We start from the raw sequence: 19,909 nt of genomic DNA on the forward strand, positions 1-19,909 counted from the left end.
TTTTGTCCATAATTACTCTGAGGTTTTTTTCCTTTTTCAGTTTTGTTGAGCCACATATTCCCCATCTTGTATCAGTGCCTTTGGTTTCTTTTTCCTAGGTGGAGGACTTGGCACTTGTCTTTATTGGATCTCTTTCTGTTGCTTTTAGCCCAAATTTATCAAGATCACCATGGATCTTCATTCTGTCTTCTAGGGTGTTCGCTATCCCACCCAGTTTTGTGTCATCTGTAAATTTGATAATCGTTCCCTTTTCTTCTTCATCTAAATCATTAATAAAGATGTTGAAGAGCACTGGGCCCAGGACTGAACCCTGTGCCCCCCACCACTAGTTACCTCCATCCAATTTGAAAAGGTGCCATTGATGTGTCCAATTTAGCAGCCAATTTTGGATCCACCTAATATTTTTCCTATCCAATGCACTTTTTGCTAATTTGCTTATCAGGATGTCATGTGGCACTATGTTGAAAGCTTTGCTAAAGTCTAGGTAGATTATGTCAATGGTATTCTGTCCATTTGGGTGGGTGTGGGGGTTACCCAGTCAAAAACTGAGATTAACTTTGTCTGGCAGATTTTAATTTTGATAAAACCATCTTGGCTTCTATTAATCATTGCATTTTCATCAAGATGCTTGCAGACTGATTGTTTAAGAATTTTCTCCAGAATCACATAGATGTTTCTAGCATCTTATAATGTTTTGGCAACACCACAAAATATAACAATTGTTTTCCTTCATTGGTTTCTTCCAGATAGGCCATTCACATTGTGGTATATGTTCTGTTTTGCAAAGGTCACAGGAAATGATATTTTCTTAATTCTCTTTGAGCACCTTAAAATTAGGCAGTTATTGACCTTTACCTTAAGACATGAAATTCAGTGTCAATCCCCACTCACAAAATAGAATTAAAAATACTTTGCAACTACAGATTGGTTTATTACTTAGCAGTCTGTCTTTTGGCCTTCTGGAAGGTCAAGGAAACGTGTATTTGTGTGCACACACGTACATGTGTCAGACAAAAAGTATCAGACATCTGAATAAAATACTCAGCAGTTGACCCCAACAAAATAAACTGTTTTACTTTTTTTTTTTTTAAGTGGCAATGGCAACTATGGTTTCTGTGAGCCTTCAGGTATGGAATCATTGGTGGTCCTCCTTTCATACCAATCCCTTATTACAGTTCATCAGTGTGAGGTTCCATAACCAGATACAGATTTGCTACCTTAATGACAACTAGATCTGTGTTAATTGACCTTGCATAAGCAACCAAAATTTTCTGAGTGAATTCTTCATTCACTTTTAGTTGTCTTATTTGCCCATTTGAGTACTCTTTGTGTTGAGTGACCAACTAAGGAGAGCAAGCGAAAACAAACCAACATCAGGAGAATGTATTTGTGGGAAGAGAATAAAGGGCAAATTAAAGAGGAGCTTTAGAAAAGGGCAAAGCCTTTTGGGAAAGATCCAAAACAGTGCTAACAAGCAAGTTGGGATGTTCAAAACAAGTGGAGCTATGGAAAGGGATCATAAAGAGAGTGTGGTAAAGAACATAGAGAATGGACGCATAAGGAAACTGACCAGCTCTCAAAGCAACCACAGAGAGTGAGAGAGCAGTACTGCCCCTGTCATTCATTCACACTCCTCCAACATCATTTAAAAAATAAAAGTATTCTGCCTTCACAATGGGCATACCATTACTGCTAGCAGGGTGGCCCTGTGTAGTTGCAGCTCCTGGGATCAAAGGGAACCAATTCCAGCTGCTGATGTCCACAAAAGTGACTGGCTACTAGAGGGGCTGAGAGGAAGGTGCAGACCATGCTGTTAATAGCTTAGACAGACCAGGCACCTCAGCGAAGCAGCAGAAATGAAAGGCTCTGCTTCCTTGTCAGATCTCACAAAGCAGGCAGCTGAATTCTTGTGCACCAATGCTACTGCAGATGACAAAGCACCAACTGTGACATTCATACTGGCTGTGACATCAGCCATGGGACTAAGGCTTCTCAGCAAGCCAGGAAAGGCCAGGTGGACAGGTTGAGACGGCAGGGGCAGACCGTACATGCGCAAGTCTCTGCAGCATTGCAGGCAAGCTGGCCATTGTCCTCTACAGTCCAGCAGCCTGGGGAGGCAGATGAGTGTAAAGTGGATGGTGAGAGGGCGCCACACCCCAAGCATTACCACTGATACTGCCAAAGTTGTGTTTGAGACAGCACGGACTCTCCCAGGTCACAGGCCGGCTTCCTCTTTGATGTTGCTGAATGCTTGACGGCAGTTTAGGGGACTTTAGACAGCAGGTGCCAACCCATGACAGCCATTGATACTGGGCCTGTCAACTACGGAATTTGCTTATCCCTGTTCTGTGTGAGAGCAGAACTGCAGACTTTCTGGTGCTTATAGCTCAGATGTAAACAGTTGCATTTTGACCTTTCTTTGCCTTGCTAATTCAGATCATACAATTATGATGTAGTCGTGTTAGTCTTGAATTTCTGGCATTAGGATGTAAGTACCATTAGAGATATAGCCTCTGGGAACATTAGTACCTGTATTTCCACCATTCTCGAGCTTTATTTCTTGTCATCTCTTTGCCTGATGAGGTCAGTGTTCTGTCCCTTTTGAATGTTCTTCCATGCTTGACACCTTTCCCATGGGGGAGGGGGGTTTAAAAAAAGACTTTATTGTGATGGGCTGACCAGAACCCATCTGCAGTTGGGTGGCATCTGCTCCCCACATGTCACTTCCCTCATTAACAAGCAATTGAATTAATTAAATGCTACTCAGAACACGCATAACAAGCTACCGGCAGTGTCCAAATTAGCACTGATAATCAAGGATGATTTCCTTTATTATCCTGCTAAGTGGTGTGCAGCTTCTGATCTCCCTGTCTGCCCTCATCTATTTACATACCCCCAGCTTCTGCCTTTAGAAGCTGAGGTTATCTTACCTAGTTAATTTGCCACAATCACCAAGCATGGCGGATTGATATTCCTGCCTCTGCTGAAGCAAACCCCCGTCCTCTCCCCCTTTTCTCCTTCCCCATGCCTAGTCCTTTGTATCTCAAGCTCCCTGATAAATTAAAAGCCACCCCTGTGGTCTCTCAAGTGAGTAATAGAGGCAGAAATTTCATTTTGCAACTGGCTGATTTAATGATCCAAAGGGTAATTAATGGCCTGATTATCTTAATGTTAAATATGTCCGGCAGCAATTACTGTGACCTCCCGCTTGTCAAGGTCCGGGCTGTGCTCTTCTTTCAATTAAGTTCTCTGGGGTTTAATGGTATGAATAAACTCCTCTGATTCTATCATTCTGGACTCTGAGATATAAGCGAGCTAGAGGCTCGTTTGGAGTTTTAATCAGCCCGTCTTCTACTTGAGCGATCAGCGTTAACAATTATAACAAGGACAGTTTAACTTTCTTCCCACCCACCCCCATGCACACCCTCATTCCCTTTATTTTATTTTTTAAGTGCTCCAAGGGAATTTTGCAGGCTGCTGCTACAGCTTTGCTAGACTCATCTCCCCATTTATAAATTATCTTGTGAATGTTGCTGTTTTCCTATTTGACAGGCTAAATTAATTGGCAGGAGCAACCAAAAATGACAGTGTCACTAATTACAACTCAAAGTAAATTTTTGTCACCATAGCACACTTGTCAGTGGGCATGCCCAGTCCTTTCTGCGGCCAGGGTTTGTTGACGTTTTCCATTTCAGTTTTCACATCTTATTGGGGAACATGATTGTATATGATAGCAGTAACGTATCAAGATGAGCCTTTGGGTTTTCCAGGCATCCAATTTGTGTGCTAGGATGACATTTAGTGCCAATAAAGTTTAGACAGCTGTGCTTCCGCAGACTAAACAGCTGCTAGGGGATACAGATTTTACATAAGATATTTTAGCAAGTTCTGTTAAGGAGACTTCTTAGTCTGTAGTTCTTAATTCATATAGTGTTGTGATTCAGTCTCTCACATGATGATGCTATCTTCATTAATTCATCTTGGAGCACATTACAGTTAATTGCTTAATAGTAAATATTAAGTTGCATTTACAAATCTGTAGATCAGAACAAGCTCACTTTCAGATTGATTGGTGAGTGTTATAGTAATAACCAATCCCTTGCTTTCCAATAAACTAGACTCCTTTGGATATCACTTTACACTTGAGGAATTTTCAGGCATCCTGAATTGGAGTGCTTTCACATGGACTTTTTGTACCTTCCTGAAATCTTTTAGGTGACCAGAATTGAGCAAATGAAATATTTTTTTGCAAAGCCTGCCAAAGGTAACATAGTACAAAATGAGATGTTCTCATGTCTTAGACATGAGTATGAAGATTGGTGGTTAAGTGTTAAAGTGTTTGTGGTTGTTTGCTGATGCAGGTATGGTATTTATACCAAATACACATTTGCTGTTTTTTCCATGCAAGTATAAATGCCAGAAATTTGGCCGCTGTTTCTAATCAGTCTCTCTCTCACCCCTTTAAGTCTCTTCTTCCTGTCTCAGGTTCCTGCTACTAGCCCTTGTGTTATTCTGCATTCCGCTTCTTAGGCCATTCTGCCTGCCATGTTCCTTTCTAGGGAGCTGGAATTTTCATTGCTACAATAAATGGCCTTAGTACATTGGGATATACTGTATCCCAGTCTGTATCCCAGTAACTGTTCTTTTAGTTAATTATGTTTCTTATCCCCTGCTATACTGAGTGGGAAGGAATAGCGTCCTCCTCCTGGTGTTAGGATGTTGCTACAGACTCATCACCATGAAGCAGTCTGTTATTCTTTAAACATGCACACTTCTGCATCCTCCCATTTCGATGCTGTAAAAGAAGAAGCATTCACCTGGCATACAAACCATAATGGAAAGCCTTCCTCCTATATCCACCTTGCTTTCAGGATTTAATGAGTTGGAATAAACCTCTAGCAGCATCAAGAGGTGGGTTTTGCCCATGGAGGAATTTTGCCTCAGCAAGTTGATTACACATAACTGGAAGATGGGAAATTCCTGTCCTGCAAAGAGCCTCTGCCCATTGATTTTCTTTTTTTCTGCTAGTGCTAATTCCTCTGGATTTAAGCAACAAGCAACAGATCAGGATGAAAGCTGGAAACACCAGCACTCAGCTTGTTATTCTGCCACATTATTTAAGGGGCAGCAACAAATTCAGGAAAAGCCAACTGGACATGGACTGGCAGATGGAACAGACGTTAAAGAAGCACTTGTCTGTTAACTATTTCCACACTTGGGAGAAAACAAAATATGGTTCAGACAGCACAGGCAGTAATCAAAGTGATGCACAAGCAACATCAGCTAATGTCACAAGCACCCTCTCAACCACACTCCAGACAGAACCAAAGAGTGAAATAATTATACTATGCACATAAGCTGCAGCCATTAGAGTTGAACCAAGATGGGCACTAACATGCAGAGCTTTATGCAAGCATGTTGCCCCCTGCAAAATGAGGCACTCCATTTGGCGAAAGGTAGCATAACTTTCTTCATAAGGAAGCAGGTGTCCAAGGTTGGGTGCAGACAGGAATGAATTCCCACTGCTAGTGCCAACAGTGCCTCCCATCAAAACCAACGAAATGAAAAGGAATGAAATCCATGGGCAGATGCAGAGAGAGGTGGATGTTTGAGTGCCGTCTTCCATTATTTTCCACAGGATGTGCCTTCCAGGGCAAGAGAGAATCACCCAGCTTTCCTTGGCCATAGGGACACCCTTCCCTTCCCTTCCCTTCCCTTCCCTTCCCTTCCCTTCCCTTCCCTTCAGTGGCATAACTCAAGGTCATCTAGTGAGCGTCACAGCTGAGTGGGGATTTCCACCTGCTTGATTCCAAATCTTTCATTAATCTGTCATTGTAGGTTCTGTTTTACCCTGCCAGGAGCTTACAAAAGCTTTTTCCTAGGTGCTGCCAAAAGGTTTAATGCTAATTATTTAAATTTTCCTTGTAGCCCCTTCTTTATATACTTTAGTATGCAGATCAATATATTAAAGCACGGTCTATTTGCACAATTACAGTTTCCCATACTGCATAGTTCCTCTGTGCTTCCATTCAATATAAAGATCAGTTCATGTGGCCATAGTTCTTGTGCTCTTTAACCCAGGAACTGCAGGAGTGAGGCTTGCACACTCTTGTCAGTCAGCAACCCAGGCACACCCCATGCCTGGGTTATTTTGTGACATGCAAACCCAGAAACTTTGGGTTGTTTATGGATTAAACAGGAATCACCCCATGGGTCAAACTCTTCTTACTTGACTGAAAGTACCAATATTTTTCTGTATTTGTTCTGTAAATACTCTGTGGTATTAAATAACAAAGAGCAGTCATTTTATATTAGTGTTCTCTAACATTCCAGTGTACTGTGAATAGGAATTTCAAACTTCACTTGTAATTACATATTGTAAATGTTTATTCCATTTCAGTGTATACACTTTCCTCCCTCAGGTTTTAAGTCCTACATAATATGATAAATTCTTGAAAATGTTTTAAAATCAATTTTATGGTAAGTTTTTCAAAGGGGTTTAATTCTCTGCATATATTATATGCTTCTCAAAACATACTGCAGTCAAAAAGTATGCATTGGGTATTGCACAATTTCAGGCCACTGCAGAAAAGTCCCTGTCATGAGTAGCCACCCACTGAATCTCAGTAGGTGGGGGCAGTTGGAGCAGGGTCTTAGGTGATTACCTCAAGATTCACACACCAGGCCTTGAAGGGCTTACATGCTAACACCAGCATCTCAGATCATGCCCAGAAATGAACAGGGATTGAGTGAAGATGGTACAGTACATGCATCATACGGGCATAATGATCAGTTCCAGCCAGTACCCTTTGTAGGGAGTGGACCAGGCATACACCCTTCACTGACTTTCCAAAGGACTGGATTCTGAAGAAGACACTTTGGAAGAGGCAGTGAGAGGACAGGAGGATCAAAGGGGGGCGAGGACCTTTGAAGCTGCATCAAGGTTACAGACCAACCGTGAGAGCAGACATGTTTTGGAAGTGTCAAGAAGGGGATTCAGGAGAGGAGGGTGAGGTGTTCCCTTACCTGTTCCTTGTCTTCGTGAAGGGGTATCAGGAGAGATGAGCCACCCATTTAGAGGGTCTACATAGTTCTTGCCGACTGGTTCTTCACCAGCAGGAGCCACTCTGAGGGTGAAGCCTGCAGCATTACTGAAAAAGAATGATTGGGGAGTGGTTTCGTTCAGCTAGCTTGAGGACTTTTCAAGTTGCCTTGTTTTGTTAGCTGTTAGTTAGCCGTTTACATACCAATAAATATTTTCATTGCATTGTAAAGAACTGTCTGGTGTTTTGGAGCCTAGGGAAAGAAATGAACAGTTTGGTTCATGTCACCCTAGGCGCTATAGTTTGTTTTAACTGAGATTTCCAGATTGTCTTCAAGGACAGCCTCACACTTAATGCTTTACAGTAATCCAGCCATGAGGTTTCCATGCCATGAGTCACTGAAGTCCAGCTATAGGGTCATAGTTGTAAAAGGTGCTCCAAACCACAGTAAACACTTGGGCCTCTAGTGACAAAGTTGCATCTACAAGCATTCCCGGGGTATGAGCTTGGTCCTTTCAGGGGAGGGCAACTCCTTTGAGAACATTTTGAGCACTGCTCACCCAGAAAGCCAAATCACTTCTGCATTGTCTGGATGCTTCAGTTTATTGATTCTCATCCAGTATATTGCTTCTCTGTTTATGTTGTGTCACCAGTGATACTGCAAACAGAAATGAATTTTCTGGATCTTTTTCAGTCGTAGTTTAAGCACAGGGATGGTAGGATGACCATTGCTAGGAGAGATGGATAACAATGGCCACTCACAGGGTATTCTTAAGAAAATTTTGTGAGTTGGGTATGGTTCCATTCATACTTCCGGAAGGTGGTGCTGCAGGACTTTTGCTCAATTCCATGTCATTTATGCTTTGGGGTGCCACAAGGTTTCCTCTTACCCTACAAGATTGGTGGCCAGTTTGCAGGAAAAGCCATATGAAGTGAGACTGGGGGCACTGGGTCTTTTCAGCCTGGAGAAGAGGATACTCAGAGGAAATCTGTTGGCGACATACAAATATGTGAGGGAGTGCCACATGGAGGTGGGTAGAGACCTGTTCTTCTTTGTGGTCTCTGTACATCACACATAATGGGTACTGCGCCTGCGCAGAGCCTGTTGCTGGCCAGAATACCCAAGCTGCAATGGTTTTTGCCGGGAACTCCGCACCCCTCCCCCTTGGTGGAGCGCCTGCCATTTTCCTCAGTTTTCTTTCGACCACTAATCGCATTGCCTCAAGCCATTTCCTTGTCTTCTCGTATCTGTTTGTTCTAAATTGTTTTTTCTCCCAGTTGCATCCAAGTTACTTCTCCTTGTTTCTAGTTAATTCTTTCCTCTTTCTATAAAATAATAATAATAATAATATAGTTAGTTTATTTCTTCTCTTTCTTCTCTTACCTTGCTATCCCTTCGGCAATGGCTCATCGTGCGGCATTTCGAAAGTGTTTGAAATGCGGGGCTAAAATGTCCCCAGTGGACCCTCACGAGCTCTGCCTCCTTTGTTTAGGAGAAGGGCATCGCACGGATAAGTGCAGACATTGCCTGCCCTTTACCAAACAGGCCAGGAAAAATTGAGAGAAAAGGCTGAGAAAGATCCTCTGGGATCAAGCTTTGCAGGCCTCTGATGAGCTTGCTGCTCAATCTATGTCGGCCAGGCCTTCCATGGTAACCTCCCCTCAACCATCCGGGGGAGCGGCTTCCGAGGAGATCTCTCACTTCTCCCACTCCTTGCACAAACAAAAGGAGAAACGGAAGCATTCCGACCACAGGGATCCATCGGTCCTCAAAAAGGACAAGTCAGGCAAGGCCACTAAGAAGCGCAGATCCACTCCGGAACCGCGAAGGGACTCAGACCCGACCGTCTTACCGGTCCCAATGGCACCTTCGGTCCCAACAACCTCGGCACTGACGCCGAGAGAAATGATGCAAGTTACGCCACCAGGATCTCCACAGAGGGTTGAGCCTGTGGATCTAATTATGCTACATCCACCCAAACCAATCATTCACGGGTTGATGTCCGACGGGGAAATCCATGATTCCCCCCCGAGGTCCTTGCCATGCCGCCAACCGGCCCGTTCACCAACCCCGATGCCATCCTCCCCGGAGGCTTCCAGGAGGACTACGGCGATCGAACCTGACAGACAACGGCGTTAATTGGGACAATCCACTAGGTCATGGGTTCCAATCCCGTATGAAGGACCAGACACATCTCAGCCTCAGTACTGGGGGCCACCCCCATTTGGCTACTACATGCCTAGGGATGACACCCGTCAGTCCCAACAATCTAGAGAGAGGGCTCCATCTACCTCGGCCCCGACGACCTCCTGCCATCCTCCTTCTCCAGCGCATTCATCCTCTAGTCCACCCTATCCATATGATTCCAAATCAGAGGACTCCGATGACTGTTCTACATCTCTGGCGGCAGTCATCTCCACCCAGGGACCTGGGTCGCCAGAGGAGTCCTACACTACCTTTGAGGAGCTTATGGGCCGATTCACAAGAGCTTTGGAGATAGAGGTTGAGCATCAACCAAATACAAATAAGGACAACTTCTATGACATTGTCCGCAAAGAACAGTCATTGGCAATCACCATTCTGTTGATTACGACTTTGCGGGAGGCTATGGAAGAGACATGGACCTTCCCCAACCAACCTGTCGACCTCACAGAGGTATAAGTCCATGTACAAGGTCAGAGAACAGGACATTCCCTTCCTTCTGTGACACCCAAAGCCCAATTCGATTGTGGTCGAATCATCTCAAGGGCGGGACAATAGAGAACACTCGGCCCCCAAGGATAGAGAAGGGTGGAAAATCGACCTCATGGCGAGACGAATTTAAGCAGCAATGGGACTGGGCCTGAGAATTTCAAATTACAAAGCAACGATGGCGAGGTATCAGTACTTTCTGATGCAGCGACTGGACTCGATTACCTCGTCCATCCCAGAACAACAACGTGATCTCGCACATGTTTTCATTCGAGAGGCGATGCAGCTGGCGATACAGCAGCTCACCACAGCCCGCCATCATGCTGACTGCGATTCTCATGCCCTAGTGGGCTCGGTTGCTCTCTGGAGGCATGCCTGGCTACGTTCGTGCAACTTCCCAGAAGAAACTAAGAAATGGATCGAAGGAATGCTGTTCGACGGTTCGGGCCTCTTCCATGATCGGACGGACCACAAGCTCGAGCATATCTATAATGCTCGAGCCACCGCCAGGAAAACGGAAATCCCCTGTTCAAACCGTCGTAAGTGGCAGCAACCTAGATATTATAGATAACCAGCCATACCATCGGTACCAGCCGCGCCAGCAAGTTTCCTCAGCGGCAACAGCGAAACCACTTGCAACTGGCTGCCCAATATCAACAGGGCCGCTGTCGCCAGCCTGCCAATAAGAGGCAGCGTTAACAGGCACCATGAACCCATCTTCTCTCTCCTTCTACACCCCTCCCCACTCCCTACGGGAGCTGGCTACAAAGCCGACTCCCTCTTTGGGAGACCATCACATCTGACAAATGGGTCATCTCCATAGTTGCATCTGGATAAAGAATTGAGTTTGATGTCGTTCCGCCTTCGGGACCGCTCTCATACACCGCGCCATCAAAAATTCTTAGAGAAGTATCTCAATTACTCCAGAAGGGAGCAATCCGCCAAATTTTGCACTCTGATGGACACTGCGGTTTCTATTCGAGATATTTCATGGTACCAAAGAGAGATGGTGGCTTACGCCCCATACTCGATCTAAGAGGCGTTAACGCCTTTATCACGACTAGAAAATTCCGTATGACCACCCTACAAAACATTGTCCCCCTGCTAGAGAGAGATGATTGGTTCGCGTCTATCTACCTGAAGGATGCCTATTTTCATATTGGCATCCACCCGTTTTTTAGGAGGTTTCTCTGATTCACGGTCGGTCCCAACATTTTGGAATATAATGTACTCCCTTTCGGACTTGCCACAGCCCCTAGGGTATTCACAAAATGCATGGCTCCAATATGTGCTCACCTTCGCCAACAAGGATTCCAAATTTACCCATATTTGGACGATTGGCTTATAGTTTCTTCTTCTCAGGACCAACTTGTAGCAGATGTTCACGCCACGTGCGCTCTTCTGGAAGACTTGGGACTCCTTATTAATATTGAGAAATCCTGTCTCGCTCCTTCACAGGTCATCGAGTTTATAGGGGCACAACTCAATTCAGTTCGAGCCCGGGCATATTTACCACGAACCCGTATGGGCAGACTTTGCTCAATAGCCTGTCAGGTCCAAAGAAGTGGACGGGTTCAGGCATTACTCATACAAAAACTGTTGGGCCATATGGCATCCACAATTGTCGTAGTTCCCTTCAAACCTCTCGCGATGACGGACCTGAGACTTCTATCCTGGAAAGTAGCCTTCTTGGTCGCCATAACATCAGCGAGAAGGGCAAGTGAACTATCTGCCCTCTGCATGGATCCACCTTATCTTAATTTCCATAAGGAGAAAGTAGTGCTTCGTACCGATCCGGCATTCCTCCCCAAGGTGGCCACACCGTTCCACATCAACCAGGACATTGTGCTTCCAGCATTCTTCCCATCCCTGTCCACGCCAATAGAGAAATCTCTTCACTCCCTGGATGTGCGCCAATGTTTAGCTTTCTATCGGTTACGTACAGAAAGCTTCAGAAAGACTAAACGTCTGTTCATCAGGTACTCCGACCATGATAAAGGCGTGCCCCTTTCTGCACAGAGACTATCAAAATGGATAGTCCAGACTATTGAACTGGCCTATAAACTGGTGAAAATGGACCTTCCTGTGACGCCCAGGGGCCATTCCACTAGGGCCATGGCAGCCTCATCAGCCTTCTTGTCAGGCGTTCCGCTGCTGGATATCTGTAAAGAGGCTACATGGACAACTCCCTGTACCTTTACCAAACACTACAGGCTTGATGTCCGGGCCAGGCAGGACTGCTCCTTTGGACGGGCCATCCTATCATCCATCCTTCACTGATGACACCAACCCACCTCCCGTGAGTGAAGCTTATTAATCACCCATTATGTGTGATGCACAGAGACCACAAAGAAGAAAGTCAGGTTACTTACCTGTAACTATCGTTCTTCAAGTGGTCACCTGTGTAGTCACACAACCTGCCCTCTGGCCCCACTCAGTGTCGAGGGACGGGACAGTAGTCTTTCTTTCTAACGCTCCCCAGAGAGGTCCGCCTGGCGCCGTCGTTATTTGTTTTTCGGCGCCAGGCGAAGACCTTTTTATTTAAGCAAGATTTTAAATGTTAATACTACTGAATTTTATCTGGCCAGGGCGGCTTATTTTATATTGTGTGTATATTGTATTTTAAATTATTATTACTATTTGAATATGTATATTTTAATTTATGTGGTTTTATTTATTGTTGTAAGCCACCCCGAGGCTTCGGCGAATGGGGCAGCATAAAAATGTTTTAATAAATAAATAACGACTTCTCTGATGAGTGGTATGCTCCACTAGGGGGCAATCTACCGGTCTCCAGAGACTGAGGAAAATGGCAGGCGCTCCGCCTTATATAGCACCAAGGGGGAGGGGTGCGGAGTTCCCGCCAAAAACCATTGCAGCTTGGGTATTCTGCCCGGCAACAGGCTCTGCACAGGCGCAGTACCCATTATGTGTGACTGCACAGATGACCACTCGAAGAACGACTGTTACAGGTAAGTAATCTGACTCTCTCCCCTGCAAAGGAGAGCAGGACACGCTCCAACGGAGCTAAGCTCAGTGATCCAAGGTTCAATTTGGATGCCAGGAAGTACTTCCTGACAGTTAGGACCCCAAGGGTATGAAATGGGCTTCCACAGGAGATGGTTGAGGTCCCATCGGTGAGGGTGTTCAAGGATGGGCTAGACATGCCCACGGTGGGCATGTCGTGAGCGGAGCCGGCTGGAGCCGGGGGTCAGACTAGATAGCTGGGGGTCAGTTCAGTTACCATGTTTCTATCTGACCTGAGAATGCTCTAGATACCACCACAGAGTAAACTGCCCAAACTATAGAATCTAACATTCAATGAATGAGTTGCAGATATCCTACTACCAGGCTATCAGAGCATCCACATATAAAATGGCTAGTTCATTTCTTCTGCTTTTCTGATTTCTAAGTCATAGAATAGAAGGGTCGGAAGGGGCCATGAAGGCCATTGAGTCCAACCCCCTGCTGTTGCAGGACACCAAATTACACCATCCCACTCAGATGGCTGCCCAGTTTCTTTTTGTATGTCTCTAGTGTGGGGGAGCCCACCACCTCTCTGGGCAGCTGGTTCCACTGTGCTATCACTCTGACAGTGAGGAAGCTTTTCATGATGTCCAGGCTGATTCTGGGTTGCTGCAACTTGAATTGAGTATTACATGTCCTACACTCTGGCATCAGCAAGAAGAGATCTTGACCTTCCTCTTTGTGACTGCCTTTGAAGTTCTTATAGAGCGATATCATGCCCCTGCCCCCACAGTCTTCTCAAGGCTGAACATGCCCAGTTCTCTCAGTCTCTCCTCATACAGCAATGTTTCCAAAGCCTGGATCATTTTTGTCACCCTCCTCTGGATCCTTTCTAATTTTTCTGCATCTTTCTTAAATTTTGGTGCCCACATCTGGACACAGTATTCAGGATGGTGTCTGATTAGTAATGTGTATAAGGGAACTACTACTTCTTAGAAGTAATACTTCCATTTGGAAGTAATACTTCTATTAATGCATCCCAAAATAGCATTCACCATTTTGGTGACTGCATCACATTGTTGGCTCAGGTTTAGCCTTTTGTCCACAATTACTCTGAGGTCTTTTTCAGTTTTGTTGAGCCACATATTCCCCATGCATTTGGTTTCTTTTTCCTAGGTGGTGGACGTGGCACTTGTCCTTACTGAATCTCTTTCTGTTGCTTTCAGCTCAGTGTTCAAGTTTATCAAGATTGTCCTGGACCTTCATTCTGTCTCCTAGGGTGTTCACTATCCCACCCACTTTTGTCTTGGCTGCAAACTTGATTATCTTTCATTGAACTTCCTCATCCAAATCATTAATAAAGATATTGAAGAGCACTGGGCCCAGGACTGAACCCTGTGGCAACCCACTAGTTACCTCCATCCAATTTGAGAAGGTGCCATTGATGAGCACTCTGTGTCCAATTTAGCAGCCAATTTTGATTCACCTAATAGTTTTTCCATCTAGTCCAGTTTTTGCTATTTTGCTTATCAGAATGTTGTGTGGCGCTCTGTCGAAAGCTTTGCTAAAGTCTAGGTAGATTATGTTCACAGTGATCCCTTTGTCCATTTGGGAGGTTACCCAATCAAAAAATGAAATTAGGCTGATGGGATTTATTGTTGATAAATCCATGTTGGCTTCTATTAACCAGTGCATTTTCTTCAAGATGCTTTAATAATTTGTTCCAGAATTTTTCCAGGGATTGATGTCAGACTAACTGATCTGTAGTTCCCAGCTTCATCTCCCCCCACCCCATCTTCCCTTACACACAGATGCGCACACTTCATTGCTCCATCTTTTTATTTTCCTGCTCCTATCAATTTTATTATTTTTGTTATTATGTTATTGTTTCTCATTAAGTTGCTAGCTGCTGTAACAAAATAAATTTATGTTGAAGCTTCAGGATACAACATAAATAAATGTATTACTCCTTTTCTCCTCTACCTCATCTCCAGTTACAGGATTCCCCTATCCCACCTCAAATTAATTTGCTGTTTTTCCTGTATGAGTTCCCCATAAGGAATTTACTGATTTTTTTTCTTCTCTCTAATTCAGTCTAGGTGATGACACTATGAAATACTTTTTATTAGGTGTTCTGTGTCAGAAAGAAAAATGTGTAAGATACTCTGTCAAAAGTAAAATTCCATATAATTTGTGCTCCAGTACAATAATCCCCACTATCTCCTACACACCATTTTTCTAACTGGCTGGATGATAGACCCTTTCACTTCAATGATTCAGAATCGCTACCTAACTCTTAAAAGGAAAAAATAACACTGCACCAATACAATGTTCCCAACATGATTCCGGATATGTTTCTTCTTCAAGGGAAACTGGAGAATTTACATCTTTAAAAAAAAAAAAAAAGGCAGGCTTAAACATCCTGAAAACTAAAACGACCATAACTATATAACAGTGATTTCTATATACTATAATGAAATATGTCATGCCTTTTCCGTATATAACCAAATTTAAATCTACTGTTTAAAAGAACAAAATTATAATCTACACATTAATAGATAATTTGTAAATCTTACATGTTCATTATCAAAATCAGCTTACTACTTAGTGGTTTATAAACTTCCTTATGTCTCAAGTCTACATCATTTCTAATTCAACCAGGGAAGGCTTGTAATGTAATCAGCAACTCAAAAGTATATGTAAACAAACGTTTGAAGTCAAATGCATTTTCTGAGCCTCAACAACTGCAAATGTTATGCTTGGATTAAATCTGGATGCTTCAATTCTTTAACGAATGACAGAAAGTTTTCAAATTAAATATATTGCTCCTTGAGATCTTAAATTCATCAAACTGAAACATGCCGTGTTAAGGTTAATTGTGATCAGAGCAATGCTGGTGCTGCATAATATAGCAAGACTCACTGGAGAAGACAATCATGTTAGGGAAAGTTGAAGGCAGCAAACAAAAGGAAAGAGCAAATATGATATAGATTGAATCCATTCAAGGCCATAGCCTTGGACTTGGGGGAGCAGAACAGAGCTGCCATGGACAGGACATTTTGGAGGGCTTTCATTCATAGGGTTGCCACGAGTTGGAGATGACCTGATGGCATGTAATACACACACAAGGCAGTGGCGACTACTTATTTCCTGAGGGTCCCATCCAGCCCTTGAACAAATTTCATGTGTCTTTTGGCCTAATTTCCAAAGCCCTCTGCAAGGAAGCAGTTCATCCCCCTGGCAAGAGTGATCTGTTCTTTTCGGATTAGTTTGCTGAACCACAGCAGAGGGTGGGGGCAGAAGAGAGAGATGGTCAGAGAGAGGCTGCCAGAGGAAAAATGGTGTGGCCTCACATACAACTGGCTTCTGTTTGCTTATGGCCATCCCTAACAGGTTTCCCTGAAGGGAATGTGATCCTCTACAGAAAAAAAGGCTGCACACTCAAGCCATAAGGGCTGCACTAACTTCATTATAAGAATTAAAAAACATACATACTATTATAACAAAAGCTGCACACAACCTAACTCAGAAGAGGCATGTAATGAATTATTACCATAAACCCTTGGAATTGACAGTACCAGGCTTAAATGTCTGCATAGCTTCCCTTCAAAGTACAGTAATACCTCAGTTGACAAACGCTTCTGTTCGCGAACAGTTTGGTTTGCGAACAGAAAGTTTGGCAAAATTTTGCTTCTGCTCGTGAACTCCGCATCAGGTGATGAACATGACCACGGCCATCTTCCTCTCACTTGGGCTGCAGCAGAAGCCCAAGATGCTGCTGCACTGCCTGCCAAAACGGTGAGCACAACACAAGGGGGTGCAGTGAGGGCACACTCGCCTTGTTCAAGGCCTTCCGGCTCCTCGCCACTGTTCCACTTCCAGGCCAGAGGAAGGTCCCTCACAGGCGCTCGCCCGGCTCCGGGAGGGGGAGCAGGAGGCCGGAGAGGTGGGCACGGGACAGCTCCCCTGGCCTGGAGAGGGCTGTGAGGAGGGAGGTAAGGGCTGCTTTCCGTGGGCCAAGGTGAGGGATAGGACCGCGGCTGGCCGAGCAGGGCGCTTCCTGCCTCTCCCCGCTGCAGGGGGAAGAAGCATGGCGGCTGCTCAACAGTGGTGGCGGCTTGCCCTGAGAAGGCCATGGCAGGGGCACGAGAGCCACAGCCCTGCTCCCATTCTAGCTCCACCTTGGCCCATATGTCCCCGGGCTTGGCTCATATTTTTGTGGTTTTAAAAAAATGTATATTCATTCATATAAAGCTTTTATATGTCATCCTTTATGTATAACATAAAGATATGGTTCAGAACGGTTTAACCTTATTTACATTGAACCTTAAGGGGAAATTTGACTTGGTTTGCAACCAATTCGGTTCATGACCGGAATCATGGAACAAATTAAGATCGTGAACTGAGGTATCACTGTAGCTTCTTCATTTTCATTTTTTATAACTCTCCTGTCTTAATTAAAGTAACTTGTTCTACAACCCAGGACATATTCCTACTTTATGTCAATACTACAGGTAATCCAAAAGAGGATTTAGATGTCCTTTTTCATCTTATTTTCCGTTTACAGGTAGTCACTCATGGACAGATAGAATTACATTTCACTATACACACACACCTTAGCTGGCACAAGTTCTAAAACCTCAGAAACAATACCCCTGTTAATGTTTAGGATCAGTAAAAAGGACATCTTAAATATTGTATGTACCTATGCAATATGCAGAGCATTTATAGGTATGGTGACCTGCAGGTCAAGTAACGCTTGATAAAAGTCTAAGTATTGTTCTGTTTCTACCTTTCAAACTGGTGTGAATTGCACCATGATATCTTAGTATGATAAGTTCTTTTCTAAGAACAAAGCAGCTTCTCCTGAAAAATAGATATTCCTCTCAAAATATGCAAGCATTTCAAAATACTTCTTAAATGGACATAATAGCTTTATTGAAAGCTAAACTACACATTTGCCTATTAGTGAGTCCCTACATGGTGTCACTTCTTGTTTGTCTTCAGTTACTGAGATCCTGCTGCCTGAGGTGGAATGGTCTCTTTGATGTGCCTTATGGATGACCTCTTTGGGTAGCCTCTGCAGGTTTTTTAAAATGCAAATTACATCAGCTGGCAGGAGGTGATAATTAATAGGATCAGAGCAGGTATGAAGAAGGAATTTAACCCTTTCTTCTCCTGCTGTATCCTGGGGAAAATCCCTCTTCTGGAGCTAATATTTATTTTAGCAAGCGGACACACACACACATATGCATCAGCACAAATGCACATTTAATAACTGGTTTGGTCCTCAGAGACTTTGTGAACTGTCAGACTCTAGGAAGGACTTGTTATGGTTCTTTATTTGGAAGATATATGTAATGACTGGCATATCATGAAACAGCATATCAAGGGAAGAGCTAACAAAATAGTTGTCTGGAAAACAACCATACAGCTATATGATGATGACAGTTGATTTCCAATTAATGTTCTCTATGTATATTTAGTGGGTCCTTTAGAAAAGAATTTTATGAACAGAATGTTCAAATAAGATATCAGATCCTATTTTGGAATTTATTTATGTCACTATGCAAATCAGCATACAAACATATGCAAGTAAAATAGCTAGGGAAAGCAGATCACTAAGATAAATGCCTGATCCATGTGAAGTCTCCTTGTGTGTTGTCTGCTGCATCCCATAGATGTCCATTTCTGTAAGTTTTCCCTTCAGAATAAACCTATCATTTTTCACCACAGGATATTTACAGCTTCAATCAGTGCCAAATTCAATTGGCTTCTGATCTCATTGCTGGAAGTTATAGATGCAGATATTATTTGCACTGTGGTTAATTATGGAGCAATCAAACTTTGGCTTTTCCACTGTAATTTCCTCTGCCAGCTAATTTAATTAATCACCCCCAGCTCAGCTCTTCCAGCTGCGACCAGCAGGGTCATTAATTAGGCATGTGGCGGTAGCTCATACACCAGTTCCTGTTTAGGGGCTGCTGCCCACTTGAACTTTAAGGGAGCAATAGCATTCCCTAAATATTCAGGCAAGCTTTGAATGCTTAGTACATATTTTCTCTTGGAGGGAAGGTTATTTCAAAACAGTGTTTTAGCAGCAGCCATTACTCTTGGAACTGCTAGTATAATTCACCATCTTTTTTTACAGATGAAGGGAGAGGGTAAGAGGAAATATGCCAAATGGGGTTGAAAGCACCTTTCTCATGACTATTCCTGAGCACATTATATTTTTGTATAAATGTGAAAGAGATCCTGATGATTTCATCAGGCTGTAGTGCGGCAAGAGATTGATATCAAACAAGCAAGAGTGATACTGATAGTAGTTCAGTTCCAGTAGTCGGACTTGTCTATGGCTATCTTTGGGATGATACGGAGTGATACGGTCTACCACATGTGCTCTGTTGTGGATTATTACACCTGTCTTCAGAATGTTAAAGGAATTAAATCCTTACTGACAGAAGGTTCTTAAGGAGGGGTATGAAAATATCTCTTGCCCCCTTGATTTAAACAATTATTGCCCCATCCCAGATATATGTTGTGGGGGAGTCCTTGCATGCATAATAGCAAAACTTTTCACCACCTTTTCCCTGTTGAGTTGTGTCGTTCTGCTCTGGTTTATGCTCCAGTTGCAGGACTGAAACTGACTGGATCTGGTGTTAACTGTTGCCAAGCAGATAACCTGTGCCAGGAAATAGATGGCAAATTGAGCTCCTATTTCCTGTTCTGAACCTATCAGCAACTTTTGATACATCAACTGTGATATCTTTATGGTCTGCTTTGTTAGGAGGGGATTAGGGGACATTCTTCCAAAGTAGCTTTGATCACTCCTGGAGACTTAGTCCAAGAAAGTGGTGACAGAGGACTTCAGCTTCATCCCATGGCATTTGATTTATGTGGAGTGGCAAAATTCCATCTTGTCTCCCACACCACTTAATATCTATGAAACTGCTAATTGAGATCATATGGAGGTGTGGACTCCAGTCCAATCTGTATACTGATATATTCAATCAGACCATGCCTAGCATGTCTGGCTTCCGACAGCTTGGAGTTCTAACCTGGTATCTGAGGACACTTTGGGAGTAGATGAGACTAAACAAACTATTACTTCTGCAAACAAAACAGAAGTATTCTTGTTTAGAATACCATTGATCTGTGTCCCTCATAAAACAATTTGAGGGTTGGAGACTGGGGTGGGAACATATAT

The 19,909-nt window shown here is 43.6% G+C and overlaps 1 protein-coding gene across 3 annotated transcripts in view; it reads left to right on the forward strand.

The window, feature by feature from the left end:
* Positions 1-19,909, forward strand: part of AGAP1 (ArfGAP with GTPase domain, ankyrin repeat and PH domain 1) — a 497,479-nt gene that overhangs the window by 427,714 nt on the left and 49,856 nt on the right. The gene's annotated exons all lie outside the window — the stretch shown is intronic.

The sequence above is a fragment of the Varanus komodoensis genome, unplaced genomic scaffold (assembly GCF_004798865.1).
Source record: "Varanus komodoensis strain SLA01 unplaced genomic scaffold, ASM479886v1 scaffold23, whole genome shotgun sequence".
Taxonomy (NCBI): domain Eukaryota; kingdom Metazoa; phylum Chordata; class Lepidosauria; order Squamata; family Varanidae; genus Varanus; species Varanus komodoensis.